Raw genomic sequence first — 25,742 nt, forward strand, 5'->3', positions numbered from 1 at the left:
AGACCCTTTAAAGCAATAATGCATGGCACCCATTCCTTGGGTCCCAACTCTCCAGGTTGAAGGGAATATTACTACAGCTATAACATGTACGGGAAACCTAGAGAACGGACACACTGTGAATACGAAAGGTTTCTAAAACTCAACGATTAGTCCCTCTCCTCGTGCTCCGGTTTGACTTTCCATCTGCTTTACTATCAATCTCCCAACTTGGAGAGACAACCCCTTTAACCTCCTGGTTCGCACAGGTTGCCAATTTGGCAGAGGATGAAAGGGAAGAGGGAGAACCAATGAGAGAGTAGCTGTTAGGCCTTTGGACGGGCACATATCACTCTAACTTCCCAGCAGGAAGAAGAATTAACCAAAGTCTCAGAAACCCACCGGGAACCAGCATACGTCCTGAACCAAAATTTTGGACTTCCACTCAGCTCACCAAAAACGAGTTGAAAAATGGAGCTCAGGGGCACAGCAATTCACAAACTGGCCGAGTAATAAAGGACAACTATCGTCCAAAAATCTGTTGAGGGAAGGCAACGAGGCGGACTTGAAAGCGAGGCAGAATAGCAGGAAACAGATTTCAAGAGGTACGTTGGAATCGCCTTTAAAGCACAGGTAGAGGGGCATAACTTCGACAATGATGCACTTGGCCAAAAAGGGCGTATGCGTTTTCTCCTGAATATATTCAGGAGAAAACGCATACGCCCTTTTTGGCCAAGCAAGCAAGCGGGCAATGCAAATCTGCACTACAAAGAAGAATCACTTCCCACCAGTCAAAAGGGACATCCACAAAATGTGTAAAACCCAGAAAGGCAAGACAGGTCGTGGAAAACAAGGAGCCTTGTTATGCTGATGGGCGGGATGTAAATTGCCAACTGCCTCTCTGGAGGAGTACATTGTGTTCCCTAAAACAAGTAAAGAACAGAGCTACAGAGCCAAGGGCACTTCCAGTCTAGGGAATATACCTTGGGAAAACTGAAAATCAATAAGACAGAGCCACCCCAAAATTTAGGGCTGCACTGCTTACATGGACCTCAACTTGGGTACACATTAAATATCCCAGGAAATATAAAAATGGTTCAAAAAATTGTGGTACTTACGTACGATGGAATATCCCTCAGCCATGAAATCAATGTCATAAGACCAGTAGCAGCAAAATGGGTGGATTCAGGTACGATGATTCTAAGTGAAATAAGTCACACAGAAAAAGAAACTTATCATAAGTTATCACTTATGAAGATCCTGTAAACATGGCTACACTTGAACTGAGTTAGGAAAGAGAACAGTGTCTCACATTTAGAAAACACTCTTATGCCTGCTTAAGGGGGAAGGAGAGGTGGGGTGATGCATAAAACCAGAGTTTGATATAAGCACAGGTACCATTCCAAAAACCAACTATGGAATAGGCAAGACCTACACCTTCCTCAGTGAAAGGGACTCAATAGCCCATATTTCCCGCAGAGGAATATATCTGACTAGTAAGAATCTTAAAAACTATGTATTGATATGTCTCTGTAAGGGAATCAAGTGTGTCTAGACTGGCATAAACATGGCAGCGAGAAACAGCTCAAACCCACTATAAAAATGAATTTCGAAAACAAAACAAAAAAACTGGAAAATTCTTTACAATTCCTTCAGGATCTCTGATGAAACCTGGAATGACCCTAACTACAACGACAGCTGGATGTGGCATAAGGCTGGACACTTGGGACTGAGAGGATGGGTAAGATTGGGTGAGCAAATGCAGACCCTTTAAAGCAATAATGCATGGCACCCATTCCATGGGTCCCAACTCTCCAGGTTGAAGGGAATATTACTACAGCTATAACATGTACGGGAAACCTAGAGAACAGACACACTGTGAATACGAAAGGTTTGTAAAACTAAACGAATAGTCCCTCTCCTGGTGCTCCGGCTTGACTTTCTACCTGCTTTACTATCAACCTCCCAACTTGGAGAGACAGCCCCTTTAACCTCCGGGTTCAAACATGTTTCCAATTTGACAGAGAATGAAAGGGAAGAGGGAGAACCAATGAGAGAGTAGCTGTTAGGAATTTGGACGGGCACATATCACACTAATTTCCCGGGAGGAAGAAGAATTAACCAAAGTCTCAGCCACCCTCCGGGAAACAGTATAGGTCCTGAACCAAAATTTTGGACTTGCGGTCAGCTCACAAAAAACGAGTTGAAAAATGGAGCTCAGGGGCACAGGAATTCACAAACTGGCCGAGTAATAAAGGACAACTATCGTCCAAAAATCTGTTGAGGGAAGGCAACGAGGCGGACTTGAAAGCGAGGCAGAATAGCAGGAAACAGATTTCAAGAGGTACGTTGGAATCGCCTTTAAAGCACAGGAAGAGGGGCACAACTTCGACAATGATGCACTTGTCCAAAAAGGGCGTATGCGTTTTCTCCTGAATATATTCAGGAGAAAACGCATATGCCCTTTTTGCCCAAGCAAGCAAGCGGGCAATGCAAATCTGCACTACAAAGAAGTATCACTTCCCACCAGTCCAAAGGGACATCCACAAAATGTGTAAAAACCAGAAAGGGAAGACAGGTCCCAGAGAACAGGGAGCCTTGTTATGCTGATGGGCGGGATGTAAATTGCCAACTGCCTCTCTGGAGGAGTGCATTGTGTTCCCTAAAACAAGTAAACAACAGAGCTACAGAGCCAAGGGCACTTCCAGTCTAGGGAATATACCTTGAGAAAACTGAAAATCAATAAGACAGAGCCACCCCAAAATTTAGGTCTGCACTTCTTACAAGGACCTCAACTTGGCTACACCTTAAATATCCCAGGAAATATAAAAATGGTTCAAAAAATTGTGGTACTTACGTACGATGGAATATCCCTCAGCCATGAAATCAATGTCATAAGACCAGTAGCATCAAAATGGGTGGATTCAGGTACGATGATTCTAAGTGAAATAAGTCACACAGAAAAAGAAACTTATCATAAGATATCACTTATGAAGATCCTGTAAACATGGCTACACTTGAACTGAGTTAAGAAAGAGAACAGTGTCTCACATTTAGAAAACACTCTTATGCCTGCTTAAGGGGGTAGGAGAGGTGGGGTGATGAATAAAACCAGAGTTTGATATAAGCACAGGTACTGTTCCAAAAACCAACTATGGAATAGACAAGACCTACACCTTCCTCAGTGAAAGGGACTCAAAACATCATATTTCCCTCAGAGGAATACATCTGACTAGTAAGAATCTTAAAACCTATGTATTGATATGTCTCCGTAAGGGAATCAAGTGTGTCTAGACTGGCATAAACATGGCAGCGAGAATCAGCTCAAACCCACTATAAAAAGGAATTTCAAAAACAAAACAAAAAAACAGGGAAATTCTTTACAATTCCTTCAGGGTCACTGATGAAACCTGGAATGACCCTATCTACAACGACAGCTGAATGTGGCATAAAGAGGGACACTTGGGACTGAGACGATTGGTGAGATTGGGTGAGCAAATGCAGACCCTTTAAAGCACAAATGCCTGGCACCCATTCCATGGGTCCCAACTCTCCAGGCTGAAGGGAATATTACTACAGCTATAACATGTATGGGAAACCTAGAGAACGGACACACTGTGAATACGAAAGGTTTCTAAAACTCAACGAATAGTCCCTCTCCTGGTGCTCCGGTTTGACTTTCCATCTGCTTTACTATCAACCTCCCAAATTGGAGAGACAGCCCCTTTAACCTCCTGGTTCGCACAGGTTGCCAATTTGGCAGAGGATGAAAGGGAAGAGGGAGAACCAATGAGAGAGTAGCTATTAGGCTTTTGGACGAGCACATATCACTCTAATTTCCCAGCAGGAAGAAGAATTAACCAAAGTCTCAGCCCCCCTCCGGGAACCAGTATAGGTCCAGAACCAAAATTTTGGACTTGCGGTCAGCTCACAAAAAACGAGTTGAAAAATGGAGCTCAGCGGCACAGCAATTCACAAACTGGCCGAGTAATAAAGGACAACTATCGTCCAAAAATCTGTTTAGGGAAAGCAATGAGGCGGACTTGAAAGCGAGGCAGAATAGAAGGAAACAGATTTCAAGAAGTACGTTGGAATCGCCTTTAAAGCACAGGAAGAGGGGCTCAACTTCGACAATGATGCACTTGGCCAAAAAGGGCGTATGCGTTTTCTCCTGAATATATTCAGGAGAAAACGCATACGCCCTTTTTGGCAAAGCAAGCAAGCGGGCAATGCAAATCTGCACTACAAAGAAGTATCACTTCCCACCGGTCAAAAGGGACATCCACAAAATGTGTAAAAACCAGAAAGGCAAGACAGGCCCTGGAGAACAGGGAGCCTTGTTATGCTGATGGGCGGGATGTAACTTGCCAACTGCCTCTCTGGAGGAGTGAATTGTGTTCCCTAAAACAAATAAACAACAGAGCTACAGAGCCAAGGGCATTTCCAGTCTAGGGAATATACTTAGGGAAAACTGAAAATCGAAAATTCAGAGCCAACCCAAAATTTAGGGCTGCACTGCTTACAAGGACCTCAACATGGGTCCACCTTAAATATCCCAGAAAATATAAAAATGGTTCAAAAAATTGTGGTACTTACGTACGATGGAATATCCCTCAGCCATGAAATCAATGTCATAAGACCAGTAGCAGCAAAATGGGTGGATTCAGATACGATGATTCTAAGTGAAATAAGTCACACAGAAAAAGAAACTTATCATAAGATATCACTTATGAAGATCCTGTAAATATGGCTACACTTGAACTGAGTTAGGAAAGAGAACAGTGTCTCACATTTAGAAAACACTCTTATGCCTGCTTAAGGGGGAAGGAGAGGTGGGGTGATGCATAAAACCAGAGTTTGATATAAGCACAGGTACCGTTCCAAAAACCAACTATGGAATAGACAAGACCTACACCTTCCTCAGTGAAAGGGACTCAACACCCCATATTTCCCGCAGATGAATATATCTGACTAGTAAGAATCTTAAAACCTATGTATTCATATGTCTCCGTAAGGGAATCAAGTGTGTCTAGACTGGTATAAACATGGCAGCGAGAATCAGCTCAAAGCCACTATAAAAATGAATTTCAAAAACAAAACAAAAAAACTGGGAAATTCTTTACAATTCCTTCAGGGTCTCTGATAAAACCTGGAATGACCGTATGTACAACGACAGCTGGATGAGGCATAAGGCTGGACACTTGGGACTGAGAGGATTGGTGAGATTGGGTGAGCAAATGCAGACCCTTTAAAGCACAAATGCCTGGCACCCATTCCTTGGGTCCCAACTCTCCAGGTTGAAGGGAATATTACTACAGCTATAACATGTACGGGAAACCTAGAGAACGGACACACTGTGAATATGAAAGGTTTCTAAAACACAACGAATAGTCCCTCTCCTGGTGCTCCGGCTTGACTTTCCATCTGCTTTACTATCAACCTCCCAACTTGGAGAGACAGCCCCTTTAACCTCCTGGTTCGCACAGGTTGCCAATTTGCCAAAGGATGAAAGGGAAGAGGGAGAACCAATGAGAGAGTAGCTGTTAGGCATTTGGATGGGCACATATCACTCTAACTTCCCGGCAGGAAGAAGAATTAACCAAAATCTCAGCCGCCAACCGGGAACCAGCATAGGTCGTCTACCAAAATTTTGGACTTGCGGTCAGCTCACTAAAAACGAGTGGCAAAATGTATCTCAAAGGCACAGCAATTCACAAACTGGCAGAGTAATAAAGGACAACTATCGTCCAAAAATCTGTTAAGGGAAGGCAACGAGGTGGACTTAAATGCGAGGCAGAATAGCAGGAAACAGATTTCAAGAGGTACGTTGGAATCGCCTTTAAAGCACAGGAAGAGTGGCACAACTTCAACAATGATGCACTTGGCCAAAAAGGGCGTATGCGTTTTCTCCTGAATATATTCAGGAGAAAAGGCATACGCCCTTTTTGGCCAAGCAAGCAAGCGGGTAATGCAAGTCTTCACTACAAAGAAGTATCACTTCCCAACGGTCAAAAGGGACATCCTCAAAATGTGTAAAAACCAGAAAGGCAAGACAGGCCCTGGAGAACAGGGAGCCTTGTTATGCTGATAGGCAGGATGTAAATTGCCAACTGCCTCTCTGGAGGAGTGCATTGTATTCCCTAAAACAAGTAAACAACAGAGCTACAGAGCCAACGGCACTTCCAGTCTAGGGAATATACTTTGGGAAAACTGAAAATTGGAAATTCAGAGACACCCCAAAATTTAGGGCTGCACAGCTTACAAGGACCTCAACTTGGGTCCACCTTAAATATCCCAGGAAATATAAAAATCGTTCAAAAAATTGTGGTACTTACGTACGATGGAATATCCCTCAGCTATGAAATCAATGTCATAAGACCAGTAGCAGCAAAATGGGTGGATTCAGGTACGTTGATTCTAAGTGAAATAAGTCACACCGAAAAAGAAACTTATCATAAGATATCACTTATGAAGATCCTGTAAACATGGCTACACTTGAACTAAGTTAGGAAAGAGAACAGTGTCTCGCATTTAGAAAAAACTCTTTTGCCTGCTTAAGGGGGAAGGAGAGGTGGGGTGATGCATAAAACCAGAGTTTGATATAAGCACAGGTACCGTTCCAAAAACCAACTATGGAATAGACAAGACCTACAACTTCCTCAGTGAAAGGGACTCAAAACCCCATATTTCCCGCAGAGGAATATGTCTGACTAGTAAGAATCTTAAAACCTATGGATAGATATGTCTCCGTAAGGGAATCAAGTGTGTCTAGACTGGCATAAACATGGCAGCGAGAATCAGCTCAAACCCACTATAAAAAGGAATTTCAAAAACAAAACAAAAAAACTGGGAAATTCTTTACAATTCCTTCAGGGTCTCTGATGAAACCTGGAATGACCCTATCTACAATGACAGCTGGATGTGGCATAAGGAGGGACACTTGGGACTGAGACAATTGGTGAGATTGGGTGAGCAAATACAGACCCATTAAAGCACAAATGCCTGGCACCCATTCCATGGGTCCCAACTCTCCAGGTTGAAGGAAATATCACTACAGTTATAACATGTACGGGAAACCTAGAGAACGGACACACTGTGAATACGAAAGGTTTCTAAAACTCAACGAATAGTCCCTCTCTTGGTGCTCCGGTTTGACTTTCCATCTGCTTTACTATCAACCTCCCAACTTGGAGAGACAGCCCCTTTAACCTCCTGCTTCGCACAGGTTGCCAATTTGTCAGAGGATGAAAGGGAAGAGGGAGAACCAATGAGAGATTAGCTGTTAGGCATTTGGACGGGCACATATCACTGTAATTTCCCGGCAGGAAGAAGAATTAACCAAAGTCTCAGCCCCCCACCGGGAAACAGTATAGGTCCTGAACCAAAATTTTGGACTTGCGGTCAGCTCACCAAAAACGAGTTGAAAAATGGAGCTCAGGGACACAGCAATTCACAAACTGGCCGAGTAATAAAGGACAACTATCGTCCAAAAATCTGTTGAGGGAAGGCAACGAGGCAGACTTGAAAGCGAGGCAGAATAGCAGGAAACATATTTCAAGAGGTATGTTGGAATCGTCTTTAAAGCACAGGAAGAGGGGCACAACTTCGACAATGATGCACTTGTCCCAAAAGGGCGTATGCGTTTTCTGCTGAATATATTCAGGAGAAAACGCATACGCCCTTTTTGGCCAAGCAAGCAAGCGGGCAATGCAAATCTGCACTACAAAGAAGTGTCATTTCCCACCGGTCAAAAGGGACATCCACAAAATGTGTAAAAACCAGAAAGGCAAGACAGGCCGAGGAGAACAGGGAGCTTTGTTATGCTGATGGGCGGGATGTAAATTGCCCACTGCCTCTCTGTAGGAGTGCATTGTGTTCCCTAAAACAAGTAAACAACAGAGCTACAGAGCCAAGGGCACTTCCAGTCTAGGGAATATACCTTGGGAAAACTGAAAATCAATAAGACAGAGCCACCCCAAAATTTAGGGCTGCACTGCTTACAAGGACCTCAACTTGGGTACACCTTAAATATCCAAGGAAATATAAAAATGGTTCAAAAAATTGTGGTACTTACGTACGATGGAATATCCCTCAGCCATGAAATCAATGTCATAAGACCAGTAGCAGCAAAATGGGTGGATTCAGGTACGATGATTCTAAGTGAAATAAGTCACACAGAAAAAGAAACTTATCATAAGATATCACTTATGAAGATCCTGTAAACATGGCTACACTTGAACTGAGTTAGGAAAGAGAACAGTGTCTCACATTTAGAAAACACTCTTATGCCTGCTTAAGGGGGAAGGAGAGGTGGGGTGATGCATAAAACCAGAGTTTGATATAAGCACAGGTACCGTTCCAAAAACCAACTATGGAATAGACAAGACCTACACCTTCCTCAGTGAAAGGGACTCAACACCCCATATTTCCCGCAGAGGAATATATCTGACTAGTAAGAATCTTAAAACCTATGTATTCATATGTCTCCGTAAGGGAATCTAGTGTGTGTAGGCTGGCATAAACATGGCAGCGAGAATCAGCTCAAACCCACTATAAAAAGGAATTTCAAAAACAAAACAAAAAAACTGGGAAATTCTTTACAATTCCTTCAGGGTCTCTGATGAACCCTGGAATGACCTTATGTACAACGACAGCTGGATGAGGCATATGGCTGGACACTTAGAACAGAGAGGATTGGTGAGATTGGGTGAGCAAATGCAGACCCTTTAAAGCACAAATGCCTGGCACCCATTCCATGGGTCCCAACTCTCCAGGTTGAAGGGAATATTACTACAGCTATAACATGTACGGGAAACCTAGAGAACGGACACACTGTGAATACGAAAGGTTTCTAAAACTCAACGAATAGTCCCTCTCCTGGTGCTCCGGTTTGACTTTCCATCTGCTTTACTATCAACCTCCCAACTTGGAGAGACAGCCCCTTTAACCTCCTGGTTCGCACAGGTTGCCAATTTGGCAGAGGATGAAAGGGAAGATGGAGAACCAATGAGAGAGTAGCTGTTAGGCATTTGGATGGGCACATATCACTCTAACTTCCCGGCAGGAAGAAGAATTAACCAAAGTCTCAGCCGCCAACAGGGAACCAGCATAGGTCCTGAACCAAAATTTTGGACTTGTGGTCAGCTCACCAAAAACGAGTTGAAAAATGGAGCTCAGGGGCACAGCAATTCACAAACTGGCCGAGTAATAAAGGACAACTATCGTCCAAAAATCTGTTGAGGGAAGGCAATGAGGCGGACTTGAAAGCGAGGCAGAATAGCAGGAAACAGATTTCAAGAGGTACGTTGGAATCGTGTTTAAAGCACAGGAAGAGGGGCACAACTTCGACAATGATGCACTTGCCCAAAAAGGGCGTATGCGTTTTCTCCTGAATATATTCAGGAGAAAACGCATACGCGCTTTTTGGCCAAGCAAGCAATCGGGCAATGCAAATCTGAACTACAAAGAAGTATCACTTCCCACCGGTCAAAAGGGACATCCACAAAATGTGTAAAATCCAGAAAGGCAAGAAAGGCCGTGGAGAACAGGAAGCTTTGTTATGCTGATGGGCGGGATGTAAATTGCCAACTGCCTCTCTGGAGGAGTGTATTGTGTTCCCTAAAACAAGTAAACAACAGAGCTACAGAGCCAAGGGCACTTCCAGTCTAGGGAATATACCTTGGGAAAACTGAAAATCAATAAGACAGAGCCACCCCAAAATTTAGGGCTGCACTGCTTACAAGGACCTCAACTTGGGTACACCTTTAATATCCCAGGAAATATAAAAATGGTTCAAAAAATTGTCGTACTTACGTACGATGGAATATCCCTCAGCCATGAAATCAATGTCATAAGACCAGTAGCAGCAAAATGGGTGGATTCAGGTACGATGATTCTAAGTGAAATAAGTCACACAGAAAAAGAAACTTATCATAAGATATCACTTATGAAGATCCTGTAAACATGGCTACACTTGCACTTAGTTAGGAAAGAGAACAGTGTCTCCCATTTAGAAAACACTCTTATGCCTGCTTAAGGGGTAAGGAGAGGTGGGGTGATGCATAAAACCAGAGTTTGATATAAGCACAGGTACCGTTCCAAAAACCAACTATGGAATAGACAAGACCTACACCTTCCTCAGTGAAAGGGACTCAAAACTCCATATTTCCCGCAGAGGAATATATCTGACTAGTAAGAATCTTAAAACCTATGTATTGATATGTCTCCATAAGGGAATCAAGTGTGTCTAGACTGGCATAAACATGGCAGCGAGAATCAGCTCAAACCCACTATAAAAAGGAATTTCAAAAACAAAACAAAAAAACTGGTAATTTCTTTACAATTCCTTCAGGGTCTCTGATGAAACATGGAAGGACCCTATCTACAATGACAGCTGGATGTGGCATAAGGAGGGACACTTGGGACTGAGACGATTGGTGAGATTGGGTGAGCAAATACAGACCCATTAAAGCACAAATGCCTGGCACCCATTCCATGGGTCCCAACTCTCCAGGTTGAAGGGAATATTACTACAGCTATAAGATGTACGGGAAACCTAGAGAACGGACACACTGTGAATACGAAAGGTTTCTAAAACTCAACGAATAGTCCCTCTCCTGGTGCTCCGGTTTGACTTTCCATCTGCTTTACTATCAACCTCCCAACTTGGAGAGACACCCCCTTTAACCTCCTGGTTCGCACAGGTTGCCAATTTGGCAGAGGATGAAAGGGAAGAGGGAGAACCAATGAGAGAGTAGCTGTTAGACATTTGAACGGGCACATATCACTGTAATTTCCCGGCAGGAAGAAGAATTAACCAAAGTCTCAGCCACCCACCGGGAACCAGCATAGGTCCTGAACCAAAATTTTGGACTTGCGGTCAGCTCACCAAAAACGAGTTGAAAAATGGAGCTCAGGGGCACAGCAATTCACAAACTGGCCGAGTAATAAAGGACAACTATCGTCCAAAAATCTGTTGAGGGAAGGCAACGAGGCGGACTTGAAAGGGAGGCAGAATAGCAGGAAACATATTTCAAGAGGTATGTTGGAATCGCCTTTAAAGCACAGGAAGAGGGGCACAACTTCGACAATGATGCACTTGGCCAAAAAGGGCGCATGCGTTTTCTCCTGAATATATTCAGGAGAAAACGCATACGCCCTTTTTGGCCAAGCAAGCAAGCGGGCAATGCAAATCTGCACTACAAAGAAGTATCACTTCCCACCGGTCAAAAGGGACATCCACAAAATGTGTAAAAACCAGAAAGGCAAGACAGGCCCTGGAGAACAGGGAGCCTTGTTATGCTGATGGGCGGGATGTAAATTGCCAACTGCCTCTCTGGAGGAGTGTATTGTGTTCCCTAAAACAAGTAAACAACAGAGCTACAGAGCCAAGGGCACTTCCAGTCTAGGGAATATACCTTGGGAAAACTGAAAATCAATAAGACAGAGCCACCCCAAAATTTAGGGCTGCACTGCTTACAAGGACCTCAACTTGGGTACACCTTAATTATCCCAGGAAATATAAAAATGGTTCAAAAAATTGTGGTACTTACGTACGATGGAATATCCCTCAGCCATGAAATCAATGTCATAAGACCAGTAGCAGCAAAATGGGTGGATTCAGGTACGATGATTCTAAGTGAAATAAGTCACAGAGAAAAAGAAACTTATCATAAGATATCACTTATGAAGATCCTGTAAACATGGCTACACTTGAACTGAGTTAGGAAAGAGAAGAATGTCTCACATTTAGAAAACACTCTTATGCCTGCTTTAGGGGGAAGGAGAGGTGGGATGATGCATAAAACCAGAGTTTGATATAAGCACAGGTACCGTTCCAAAAAACAACTCTGGAATAGACAAGACCTACACCTTCCTCAGTGAAAGGGACTCAAAACCCCATATTTCCCGCAGATGAATATATCTGACTAGTAAGAATCTTAAAACCTATGTATTGATATGTCTCCATAAGGGAATCAAGTGTGTCTAGACTGGCATAAACATGGCAGCGAGAATCAGCTCAAACCCACTATAAAAAGGAATTTCAAAAACAAAACAAAAAAACTGGGAAATCCTTACAATTCCTTCAGGGTCTCTGATGAAAAATGGAAGGACCCTATCTACAATGACAGCTGGATGTGGCATAAGGAGGGACACTTGGGACTGAGACGATTGGTGATATTGGGTGAGCATATGCAGACCCATTAAAGCACAAATGCCTGGCATCCATTCCATGGGTCCAAACTCTCCAGGTTGAAGGGAATATTACTACAGCTATAACATGTATGGGACACCTAGAGAACGGACACACTGTGAATAAGAAAGGTTTCTAAAACTCAACGAATAGTCCCTCTCCTGGTGCTCCGGTTTGACTTTCCATCTGCTTTACTATCAAGCTCCCAACTTGGAGAGACAGCCCCTTTAACCTCCTGGTTCGAACAGGTTGCCAATTTGGCAGAGGATGAAAGGGAAGAGGGAGAACAAATGAGAGAGTAGCTGTTAGGCATTTGGTCGGGCACATATTACTGTAATTTCCCGGCAGGAAGAAGAATTAACCAAAGTCTCAGCCCCCCACCGGGAACCAGCATAGGTCCTGAACCAAAATGTTGGAATTGCGGTCAGCTCACCAAAAACGAGTTGAAAAATGGAGCTCACGGGCACAGCAATTCACAAACTGGCCGAGTAATAAAGGACAACTATCGTCCAAAAATCTGTTGAGGGAAAGCAATGAGGCGGACTTGAAAGCGAGGCAGAATAGCAGGAAACAGATTTCAAGAGGTACGTTGGAATCGCGTTTAAAGCACAGGAAGAGGGGCACAACTTCGACAATGATGCACTTGGCCAAAAAGGGCATATGTGTTTTCTCCTGAATATATTAAGGAGAAAACGCATACGCCCTTTTTGGCCAAGCAAGCAAGCGGGCAAAGCAAATCTGCACTACAAAGAAGTATCACTTCCCACTGGTCAAAAGGGACATCCACAAAATGTGTAAAAACCAGAAACGCAAGACAGGCCCTGGAGAACAGGGAGCCTTCTTATGCTGATGGGTGGGATGTAAATTGCCCACTACCTCTCTGGAGCAGTTCATTGTGTTCCCTAAAATAAGTAAACAACAGAGCTACAGAGCCAAGGGCACTTCCTGTCTAGGGAATATATCTTGGGAAAACTGAAAATCAATAAGACAGAAACACCTCAAAATTTAGGGCTGCACTGCTTACAAGGACCTCAACTTGGGTACACCTTAAATATCCCAGGAAATATTAACATGGTTCAAAAAATTGTGGTACTTACGTACGATGGAATATCCCTCAGCCATGAAATCAATGTCATAAGACCAGTAGCAGCAAAATGGGTGGATTCAGGTATGATGATTCTAAGTGAAATAAGTCACACAGAAAAAGAAACTTATCATAAGATATCACTTATGAAGATCCTGTAAACATGGCTACACTTGAACTGAGTTAGGAAACAGAACAGAGTCTCACATTTAGAAAACACTCTTATGCCTGCTTAAGGTGGAAGCAGAGGTGGGGTGATGCATAAAACCAGAGTTTGATATAAGCACAGGTACCGTTCTAAAAACCAACTATGGAATAGTCAAGACCTACACCTTCCTCAGTGAAAGGGACTCAAAACCCCATATTTCCCGCAGAGGAATATATCTGACTAGTAAGAATGTTAAAACCTATTTATTGATATGTCTCCGTAAGGGAATCAAGTGTGTCTAGACTGGCATAAACATGGCAGCGAGAATCAGCTCAAACCCACTATAAAAAGGAATTTCAAAAACAAACAAAAAAAATGGGAAATTCTTTACAATTCCTTCAGGGTCTCTGATGAAACCTGGAATGGCCCTATCTACAACCACAGCTGGAAGTGGCAAAAGGCTGGACACTTGGGACTGAGAGGATTGGTGAGATTGGGTGAGCAAATGCAGACCCTTTAAAGCACAAATGCCTGGCACCCATTCCATGGGTCCAAACTCTCCAGGTTGAAGGGAATATTACTACAGCTATAACATGTACAGGAAACCTAGAGAACGGACACACTGTGAATACTAAAGGTTTCTAAAACTCAACGAATAGTCCCTCTCCTGGTGCTCTGGTTTGACTTTCCATCTGCTTTACTATCAATCTCCCAATTTGGAGAGACAGGCCCTTTAACCTCCTGGTTCGCACAGGTTGCCAATTTGGCAGAGGATGAAAGGGAAGAGGGAGAACCAATGAGAGTGTAGCTGTTAGGCCTTTGGACGGGCACATATCACTGTAATTTCCCAGCAGGAAGAAGAATTAACCATAATCTCAGCCCCCCACCGGGAACCAGTATAGGTCCTGAACCAAAATTTTCGACTTGCGGTCAGCTCACAAAAACGAGTGGAAAAATGGAGCTCAGGGGCACAGCAATTCACAAACTGGCAGAGTAATAAAGGACAACTATCGTCCAAAAATCTGTTGAGGGAAGGCAACGAGGCGGACTTGAAAGCCAGGCAGAATAGCAGGAAACAGATTTCGAGAGGTACTTTGGAATCACCTTTAAAGCACAGGAAGACGGGCACAACTTCAACAATGGTCCACTTGGCCAAAAAGGGCGTATGCGTTTTCTCCTGAATATATTCAGGAGAAAACGCATACGCCCTTTTTGGCCAAGCAAGCAAGCGGGCAATGAAAATCTGCACTACAAAGAAGTATCACTTCCCACCAGTCAAAAGGGGCATCGAGAAAATGTGTAAAAACCAGAAAGGCAAGAGAGGCCCTGGAGAACAAGGAGCCTACTTATGCTGAAGGGCGGGATGTAAATTGCCATGTGCCTCTCTGGAGGAGTGCATTGTGTTCCCTAAAACAAGTAAACAACACAGCTACAGAGCCAAGGGCACTTGCCGTCTAGGGAATATACATTGGGAAAACTGAAAATCAATAATACAGAGCCACCCCAAAATTTAGGGCTACACTGCTTACAAGAACCTCAACTTGGGTACACATTAAATATCCCAGGAAATATAAAAATGGTTTAAAAACTTTTGGTACATACGTACGATGGAATAGCCCTCAGCCATGAAGTCAATGTCATAAGACCAGTAGCAGCAAAATGAGTGGATTCAGGTACGTTGATTCTAATTGAAATAAGTCACACAGAAAAAGAAACTTATCATAAGATATCACTTATGAAGATCCTATAAACTTGCCAACACTTGAACTGAGTTAGGAAAGAGAACAGAGTCTCACATTTAGAAAGCAGTCTTATGCCTGCTTAAGGCGAAGGAGAAGTTGGGTGATGCATAAAACCGGATTATGATATAAGCACAGGTACCGTTCCAAAAACCAGCTAAAGAATAGACAAGACCTACACCTTCCTCAGTGAAAGGGACTCAAAATCCCATATTTCCTGCAGAGGAATATATCTGACTAGTAAGAATCTTAAAACCTATGTATTGATATATCTCCGTAAGGGAATCAAGTGTGTCTAGACTGGCATAAACATGGCAGCGAGAATCAGCTGAAACCCACCATAAAAAGGAATTTCAAAAACAAACAAAAAAACTGGGAAATTCTTTACAATTCCTTCAGGGTCTCTGAGGAAACCTGGAATGACCCTATCTACAACGACAGCTGGATGTGGCATAAGGCTGGACACTTAGGACTGAGAGGATTGGTGAGATTGGGTGAGCAAATTCAGACACTTAAAACAAAAATGCACGGCATCCATGCCATGGGTCCCAACTCTCCAGGTTGATGGGATTATTACTACAGCTATAATATGTACAGGATATCTAGAGAATGGACACACTGTGAATGCGAAAGGTTTCTAAAACTCAACGAATGGTCCCTCTCCTGGTGCTCCGGTTTGACTTTCCAACTGCTTTACTATCAATCTCCCACCTTGGAGAGAAAGCCCCTTTAACCTCCTGGTTCGCACAGTTTGCCAATTTGGCAGAGGATGAAAGGGAAGAGGGAGAACCAATGAGAGAGTAGCTCTTAGGCATTTGGACGGGCACATGTCACTCTAATTTCCCGGCAGGAAGAAGAATTAACCAAAGCCTCAGCCACCCACCGGGAACCAGTATAGGTCCTGAACCAAACTTCTGGACTTGCGGTCAGCTCACAAAAAACGAGTTGAATAATAGAGCTCAGGGGCACATCAATTCACAAACTGGCAGAGTAATAAAAGACAACTGTCATCCAAAAATCAGTTGAGGGAAGGCAACGAGGCGGACTTGAAAGCCAGGCAAAATATCAGGAAACAGATTTCGAGAGGTACTTTGGAATCACCTTTAAAGCACAGGAAGACGGGCACAACTTCAACAATGGTCCACTTGGCCAAAAAGGGCGTATGCGTTTTCTCCTGAATATATTCAGGAGAAAATGCATACGCCCTTTTTGGCCAAGCAAGCAAGCGGGCAATGCAAATGTGCACTACAAAGAAGTATCACTTCCGACCATTCAAAAGGGACATCCACAAAATGTGTAAAATCCAAAAAGGCAAGACAGGCCCTGGAGAACAGAGAGGCTTCTTGTGCAGATGGGCGGGATGTAAATTGCCATCTGCTTCTCTGGAGGAGTTCATTGTGTTTCCTAAAACAAGTAAACAACAGTGCTACAGAGCCAAGGGCACTTGCAGTCTAGGGAATATACCTTGGGAAAACTGAAAATCAATAAGACACAGCCACCCCAATATTTAGGGCTGCACTGCTTACAAGAACCTCAACTTGGTTACACCATAAATATCCCAGGAAAGATAAAAATGGTTCAAAACATTGTGGTACTTACATACGATGGAATATCCCTCAGCCATACAATCAATGTCACAAGACCAGTAGCAGCAAAATGAGTGGATTCAGGTACGATGATTCTGAGTGAAATAAGTCACACAGAAACAGAAACTTATCATAAGATATCACTTATGAAGATCCTGTAAACATGGCTACACTTGAACTGAGTTAGGAAAGAGAACAGAGTCTCACATTTGGAAAACACTCTTATGCCCGCTTAAGGGGGAAGGAGAGGTGGGGTGATGCATAAAACCAGAGTTTGATATAAGCACAGGTACCGTTCCAAAAACCAACTAAGGAATAGACAAGACCTATACCTTCCTAGAGAAAGGGACTCAAAACCCCATATTTCCCACAGAGGAATATATCTGACGAGTAAGAATCTTAAAACCTATGTATTGATATCTCTCCATAAGGGAATCAAGTGTGTCTAGACTGGCATAAACATGGCAGCGAGAATCAGCTCAAACCCACTATGACAAGGAATTACAAAAACAAAACAAAAAAACTGGGAAATTCTTTACAATTCCTTCAGGGTCTCTGATGAACCCTGGAATGACCCTATCTACAATGACAGCTGGATGTGGCATAAGGAGGGACACATGGCACTCAGAGGATTGGTGAGATTGGATGAGCAAATGCAGACCCTTTAAAGCAATAATGCATGGCACCCATTCCATGGGTCCCAATTCTCCAGGTTGATGGGAATATTACTACAGCTATAACATGTACGGGAAACCTAGAGAATGGACACACTGTGAATACGAATGGTTTCTAAAACTCAAAGAATAGTCCCTCACCTGGTGCTCCCGTTTGACTTTCCAACTGCTTTACTATCAATCTCCCAACTTGGAGAGACAGCCCCTTTAACCTACTGGTTCGCACAGGATGCCAGTTTGGCTGAGGATGTAAGTGAAGAGGGAGAACCAATGAGAGAGTAGCTGTTAGGCATTGGGACCGGCACATGTCTATCTAATTTCCCAGCAGGAAGAAGAATTAACCAAAGTCTCAGCTCCCCATCGGAAACCAGTATAGGTCCTGAACCAAAATTTTGGACTTGTGGTCAGCTCACAAAAAACGAGTAGAATAATGGAGCTCAGGGGCACAGCATTTCACAAACTGGCAGAGTAATAAAGGACAACTATCGTCCAAAAATCTGTTGAGGGAAGGCACCGAGGCGGACATGAAAGAGAGGCAGAATAGCAGGAAAGAGATTTCAAGAGGTACGTTGGAATCGCGTTTAAAGCACAGAAAGAGGGGCAAAATTTCAAAAATGATGCACTTGGCCAAATAGAGCGTATGCGTTTTCTCATGAATATATTCAGGAGAAAACGCAAACGCCCTTTTTGGCCAAGCAAGCAGGCGGGCAATGCAATTCTGCACTACAAAGAAGTATCACTTCCCACCAGTCAAAAGGGACATCCACAAAATGTGCAAAAACCAGAAAGGCAGAACAGGCCCTGGAGAACAGGGAGCATTTTTACGCTGATGGGCGGGATGTAAATTGCCAACTGCCTCTCTGGAGGAGAGCATTGTGTTCCCTAAAATAAGTAAAGAACAGAGCTACAGAGCCAAGGGCACTTCCAGTCTAGGGAATATACCTTGGGAAAACTGAAAATCAATAAGACAGAGCCACCCCAAAATTTAGGGCTGCACTGCTTACAAGGACCTCAACTTGGGTACACCTTAAATATCCCAGGAAATATAAAAATGGTTCAAAAAATTGTCGTACTTACGTACGATGGAATATCCCTCAGCCATGAAATCAATGTCATAAGACCAGTAGCAGCAAACTGGGTGGATTCAGGTACGATGATTCTAAGTGAAATAAGTCACACAGAAACAGAAACTTATCATAGGATATCACTTATGAAGATCCTGTAAACATGGCTACACTTGAACTGACTTAGGAAAGAGAACAGAGTCTCACATTTAGAAAACACTCTTATGCCTGCTTAAGGGGGAAGGAGAGGTGGGGTGATGCATAAAACCAGAGTTTGATATAAGCACAGGTACCGTTCCAAACACAAACTATGGAATAGACAAGACCTACACCTTCGTCAGTAAAAGGGACCCGAGGCATCTGTGAGTAACACTGAGCTGAGCCCCAGGCCAGATGCTGCTGAACTTTTCCCACCCTTCCCAGGTAAAACACCTGAATATGTACAAGGGCTTGAAAGCCTAGAGGAAGGGCCGTGGAGCCACACCAGCGACAGCACGCAGGCCAACTTGGTGCCTGCAGGCCAGCCAGGAAGGTCCTGGCCCTGGGCGTTCTTCTGGAAGCTTTCCATTGCCCTGCCTGAGATACCCCTCCTGTCCCGGCCCCCACTGCTTTTTTGCTTCCTCACCTCTGTCCGGAGAGAAATTCCAGCGGAAGGTATGGGTGACACATCCTCTTCTTTACAGGTGGAAGCCTGGCAACTCCGGCAGAAAGTCCAGCAGAGACCCACTCACACAGGGCCACCCACAAAGCCGTGGCCCCTCACTTCCTCCCACCAGCACAGCCCCGACACTGCTGACGGGGCAGAGAATATGGAGTCAGGCACAGCTTCTGGGGCTATTGCTGCCTGCAGCGCTGTTTATATTGACCTCAACCCAGGCACACATGGGGAGGGCCGGCCGGCAGGGTCAGGCTACCCAGGTCAGCTAATCCTCAGCCCTCAGGGAATCACATTGTTGAAAATGGACCTCGCTAAGGCAGAATAGAAGCCAAGGAATAAAAGGACACAATGCCATTTGCAGCACCGTAGGTGTGTCTAGAGGTAATCACGTGACTTGTAGTAAGTCAGAAAGTGAAAGACACATATCATAACATATCTCTTATAGGTGTGACCGAAAAATGGATACCAGGGCAGATATTTCCACGGAGAAGGGCAATCACAGATTCATTCAACACACTTATGGTTCACCAATGGAAAGGTGTGAGGATTGGTTTCATTATGATATTGGGGTTAACAGACATATACAAACACAGGTGACATATATAATCACCAAAGACCTACAGAATACCAAGAGAAGACTACTCAACATTCTGTCATAAGGTACATGGGAAAAGGATCCCAGGAAGAACAGACATATGTATATTTGTAAAAGAACCACATCTTCCACACCTACAACAAGCCAAACATTGTAATCAAATTTGCTGTAATAAAAAATAAAAAATTAAATTAAAAACACGAACAAGAAGTAGTGAGACAAACTTGAGGGGCTTTCTCCTGGCACATTCCATTCTAAATTCCAATCTAGAACACGACTTCCATTGAGGCTCTGTTGCCCCAGTAACCAGACTTGATAAAGGAGAACTGCTGCCACCTTGTGTCCGTTTCACACAACAGCAGCTTTAATCCCAGCCTTAATGGTCAGTTGATATTCAAAATCATTGCAGGCCTGTAAATGACACCTGCCCTGAACACAAATCCTGGGGTCATGTATCGACCAAAAAATTCAAAGGACGTCCATATTTCAAAACGACAGTTTAAAAAGGCATATTTTACACACATTAGTGTTCTGCTTCTTTTTCTTTCTTTCTTTTTTTGTTAAAAAAACGGGAATGGAAAAAGCTTCCCTCAGAATAGGCGAGAATATTTGCAAACGAATCAATGGACAAAGGTTTAATTTCCAATATATATAAAGAGCTCATGCAGCTTAATATTAAAAAAACAAACAACCCAATACAAAAATGGGCAGAAGATCTAAAGAGACGTTTCTTCAAAGAAGACACAGAGATGGCCAAGACGCACATGAAAAGCTGCTCAACATCACTAATTATTAGAGAAATGCAAATCAAAACTACAATGAGGTATCACCTCACACCTGTTAGAATCGGCGTCATCAGAAAATCTACAAACAACAAATTCTGGGGAGGGTGTGGACAAAAGGATCCCTCTTCCACTATTGGTGGAAATGTAAATTGATACAGTCACGATGGAGAACAGTATTGAGTTTCCTTAAAAAAACTAGCAAGAGAATTACCATATGATCCAGCAATCCCACTTCTGGGCATATACCCAGAGAAAACCATAAATCAAAGAGGCACATTCACCACAATGCTCATTTCAGCACTATTTACAATAGCCAGGTAATGGAAGCAACCTAAATACCCACAGACAGACGAATGGATAAAGATGTGCTACATATATAAAATGGAATGTTACTCAGCCATAAGAAGGAATGAAACTGGGTCTTTTGTAGAGACGTCGATAGATCTAGAGACTGTCATACAGAATGAAGTAAGTCAGAAAGAGAAAAACAAATATTGTATATTAATGCATATATATGGAACCTAGAAAAATGGTACAGATGAACTGGTTTGCAGGGAAGAAATAGAGACACAGAGGTAGAGAACACACATATGGACACCAAGTGTGGGAAGCCATGGGATTGTGGGGGTGGGATGAGTTGGGAGATTGGGATTGAGCTGTATACATGTATATGCATAAAATTCATAACTAATAATAACCTGCTATATAAAAAAATAAATAAACTTAAATTTCAAAATTTTAAAAAATAAAATTTTAAAATAAAACAGAAAAAAGTTCTTCCCTTCACACAGATGTATTTATATGAATGAATTATTTCCATGCTTATATCTATAATTACATAAAAGAGGAATAAAATCTAACTTGAACCAAAAAAGAAAAAAAAAATCTGAACCCACCAGTTAGACAGAGGAAAACCCTATCAGGGCTCTTGCTCCAGCGGTAAACAATTCTGAAATTGGTCACAGGTGGGGAATCATCTCCCATAGAGCCAGCAGCCCACTCCTACGCAAGGAGCGTCCTCATTGCAAAGCTGGGGGCCATGCCGAGGCATCTGTGAGTAACCGGGAGCTGAGCCCCAGGCCAGCTGCTGTTGAACTTTTCCCACCCTTCCCAGGTAAAACACCTGAATATGTACAAGGGCTTGAAAGCCTAGAGGAAGGGCCGTGGAGCCACACCGGCAACAGCACGCAGGCCAACTTGGTGCCTGCAGGCCAGGCAGGAAGGTCCTGGCCCTGGGCGCTCTTCTGGAAGCTTTCCATTGCCCTGCCTCAGATACCCCGCCTGTCCCGGCCCCCACTGCTTTTTTCCTTCCTCACCTCTGTCCGGAGAGAAATTCCAGCGGAAGGTATGGGTGACACATCCTCTTCTTTACAGGTGGCAGCCTGGCAACTCCTGCAGAAAGTCCAGCAGAGACCCACTCACACCGGGCCACCCACAAAGCCATGGCCCCTCACTCCCTCCCACCAGCACAGCCCCGAGACTGCTGACGGGGCAGAGAATATGGAGTCAGGCACAGCTTCAGGGGCTATTGCTGCCTGCAGCGCTGCTTATATTGACCTCAACCCAGGCACACCTGGGGAGGGCCGGCCGGCAGGGCCAGGCTACCCAGGTCAGCTACTCCTCAGCCCTCAGGGAATCACATTGTTGAAAATGGACCTCGCTAAGGCAGAATAGAAGCCAAGGAATAAATGGACACAATGCCATTTGCAGCACCGTAGGTGTGTCCAGAGGTAATCACGTGACTTGTAGTAAGTCCGAAAGTGAAAGACACATATCATATCATATCTCTTATAGGTGAGACCGAAAAATGGATACCAGGGCAGATATTTCCACGGAGAAGGGCAATCACAGATTCATTCAACAAACTTATGGTTCACCAATGGAAAGGTGTGAGGATTGGTTTCCTTATGATATTGTGGTTAACAGACATATACAAACACAGGTGACATATATAATCACCAAAGACCTACAGAACACCAAGAGAAGACTACTCAACATTCTGTCATATGGTACATGGGAAAAGGATCTCAGGAAGAACTGACATATGTATATGTGTAAAAGAACCACATCTTCCACACCTACCACAAGCCAAACATTGTAATCAAATTTGCTGTAATAAAAAATAAAAAATTAAATTAAAAACATGAACAAGAAGTAGTGAGACAAACATGAGGGGCTTTCTCCTGGCACATTCCATTCTAAATTGCAATCTAGAACACAACTTCCATTGAGGCTCTGTTGCCCCACTAACCAGATTTGGTAAGGGAGAACTGCTGCCACCTTGTGGCCGTTTCACGCAACAGCAGCTTTAATCCCAGCGCTAATGGTCAGTTGATATTCCAAATCATTGCAGGCCTGTAAATGACACCTGCCCTGAAAACAAATCCTGGGTTCATATATCGACCAAAAAATTCAAAGGACATCCATATTTCAAAACGACAGTTTCAAAAGGCATATTTTACACGCATTAGTGTTCTGCTTCTTTTTCTTTCTTTCTTTTTTTGTTAAAAGAACGGGAATGGCAAAAAGCTTCACTCAGAATGGGCGAAAATATTTGCAAACGAATCAAAGGACAAAGGTTTAATTTCCAATATATATAAAGAGCTCATGCATCTTAATAATAAAAAAACAAACAACCCAATACGAAAATGGGCAGAAGATCTAAAGAGACGTTTCTTCAAAGAAGACACAGAGATGGCCAAGACACACATGAAAAGCTGCTCAACATCACTAATTATTAGAGAAATGCAAATCAAAACTACAATGACGTATCACCTCACACCTGTTAGAATCGGCATCATCAGAAAATCTGCAAACAACAAATTCTGGGGAGAGTGTGGACAAAAGGATCCCTCTTCCACTAGTGGTGGAAATGTAAATTGATACAGTCACGATGGAGAACAGTATGGATTTTCCTTAAAAAACATAGAAATAGAATTACCATATGATCCAGCAATCCCACTTCGGGGCATATACCCAGAGAATACCATAAATCAAAAAGGCACATTCACCACAATGCTCATTTCAGCACTATTTACAATAGCCAGGTAATGGAAGCAATGTAAATACCCACAGACAGACGAATGGATAAAGATGTGGTACATATATAAAATGGAATATTACTCAGCCATAAGAAGGAATGAAACTGGGTCATTTGTAGAGACGTCGATGGATCTAGAGACTGTCATACAGAATGAAGTAAGTCAGAAAGAGAAAAACAAATATTGTATATTAATGCATATATGTGGAAGCTAGAAAAATGGTACAGATGAACTGGTTTGCAGGGAAGAAATAGAGACACAGAGGTAGAGAACACACGTATGGACACTAAGTGTGGGAAGCCATGGGGTGGTGGTGGTGGGATGAGTTGGGAGATTGGGATTGACCTGTATACATGTATATGCGTAAAATACATAACTAATAATAACCTGCTGTATAAAAAAATAAATAAAATTAAATTTCAAAATTTTAAATAATAAAATTTAAAAATAAAACAGAAAAAAGTTCTTCCCTTCACACAGATGTATTTATATGAATGAATTATTTCCATGCTTATATCTATAAATACATAAAAGAGGAATAAAATCTAACTTGAACCAAAAAAGAAAAAAAAAACCTGAACCCACCAGTTAGACAGAGGAAAACCCTATCAGGGCACTTGCTCCAGCGGTAAACAATTCTGAAATTGGTCAGAGGTGGGGAATCATCTGCCATAGAGCCAGCAGCCCATTCCTACCCAAGGAGCGTCCTCATTGCAAGGCTGGGGGCCATGCCGAGGCACCTGTGAGTAACCGTGATCTGAGATCCAGGCTAGCTGCTGTTGAACTTTTCCCACCCTTCCCAGGTAAAACACCTGAATATGTACAAGGGCTTGAAAGCCTAGAGGAAGGGCCGTGGAGCCACACCAGCGACAGCACGCAGGCCAACTTGGTGCCTGCAGGCCAGCCAGGAAGGTCCTGGCCCTGGGCGCTCTTCTGGAAGCTTTCCATTGCCCTGCCTGAGATACCCCTCCTGTCCCGGCCCCCACTGCTTTTTTCCTTCCTCACCTCTGTCCGGAGAGAAATTCCAGTGGAAGGTATGGGTGACACATCCTCTTCATTACAGGTGGAAGCCTGGCAACTCCTGCAGAAAGTCCAGCAGAGACCCACTCACACCGGGCCACCCACAAGGCCGTGGCCCCTCACTCCCTCCCACCAGCACAGCCCCGAGACTGCTGACGGGGCAGAGAATATGGAGTCAGGCACAGCTTCAGGGGCTATTGCTGCCTGCAGCACTGTTTATATTGACCTCAACACAGGCACACCTGGGGAGGGCCGGCCGGCAGGGTCAGGCTACCCAGGTCAGCTAATCCTCAGCCCTCAGGGAATCACATTTTTGAAAATGGACCTCCCTAAGGCAGAATAGAAGCCAAGGAATAAAAGAACACAATGCCATTTGCAGCACCGTAGGTGTGTCTAGAGGTAATCACGAGATTTGTAGTAATTCCGAAAGTGAAAGACACATATCATATCATATCTCTTATAGGTGTGACCGAAAAATGGATACCAGGGCAGATATTTCCACGGAGAAGGGCAATCACAGATTCATTCAACAAACTTATGGTTCACCAATGGAAAGGTGTGAGGATTGGTTTCATTATGATATTGGGGTTAACAGACATATACAAACACAGGTGACATATATAATCACCAAAGGCCTACAGAATACCAAGAGAAGACTACTCAACATTCTGTCATAAGGTACATGGGAAAAGGATCCCAGGAAGAACAGACATATGTATATGTGTAAAAGAACCACATCTTCCACACCTACAACAAGCCAAACATTGTAATCTAATTTGCTGTAATAAAAAATAAAAAATTAAATTAAAAACACGAACAAGAAGTAGTGAGACAAACTTGAGGGGCTTTCTCCTGGCACATTCCATTCTAAATTCCAATCTAGAACACGACTTCCATTGAGGCTCTGTTTCCCCAGTAACCAGATTTGGTAAGGGAGAACTGCTGCCACCTGTTGGCCGTTTCACACAACAGCAGCTTTAATCCCAGCGCTAATGGTCAGTAGATATTCCAAATCATTGCAGGCCTGTAAATGACACCTGCCCTGAAAACAAATCCTGGGTTCATATATCGACCAAAAAATTCAAAGGACGTCCATATTTCAAAACTACAGTTTCAAAAGTAATATTTTACACACATTAGTGTTCTGCTTCTTTTTCTTTCTCTGTTTTTTTGTTAAAA

The sequence above is a fragment of the Hyperoodon ampullatus genome (assembly GCF_949752795.1).
Source record: "Hyperoodon ampullatus genome assembly, chromosome: 12".
In the NCBI taxonomy this organism is placed as follows: domain Eukaryota; kingdom Metazoa; phylum Chordata; class Mammalia; order Artiodactyla; family Ziphiidae; genus Hyperoodon; species Hyperoodon ampullatus.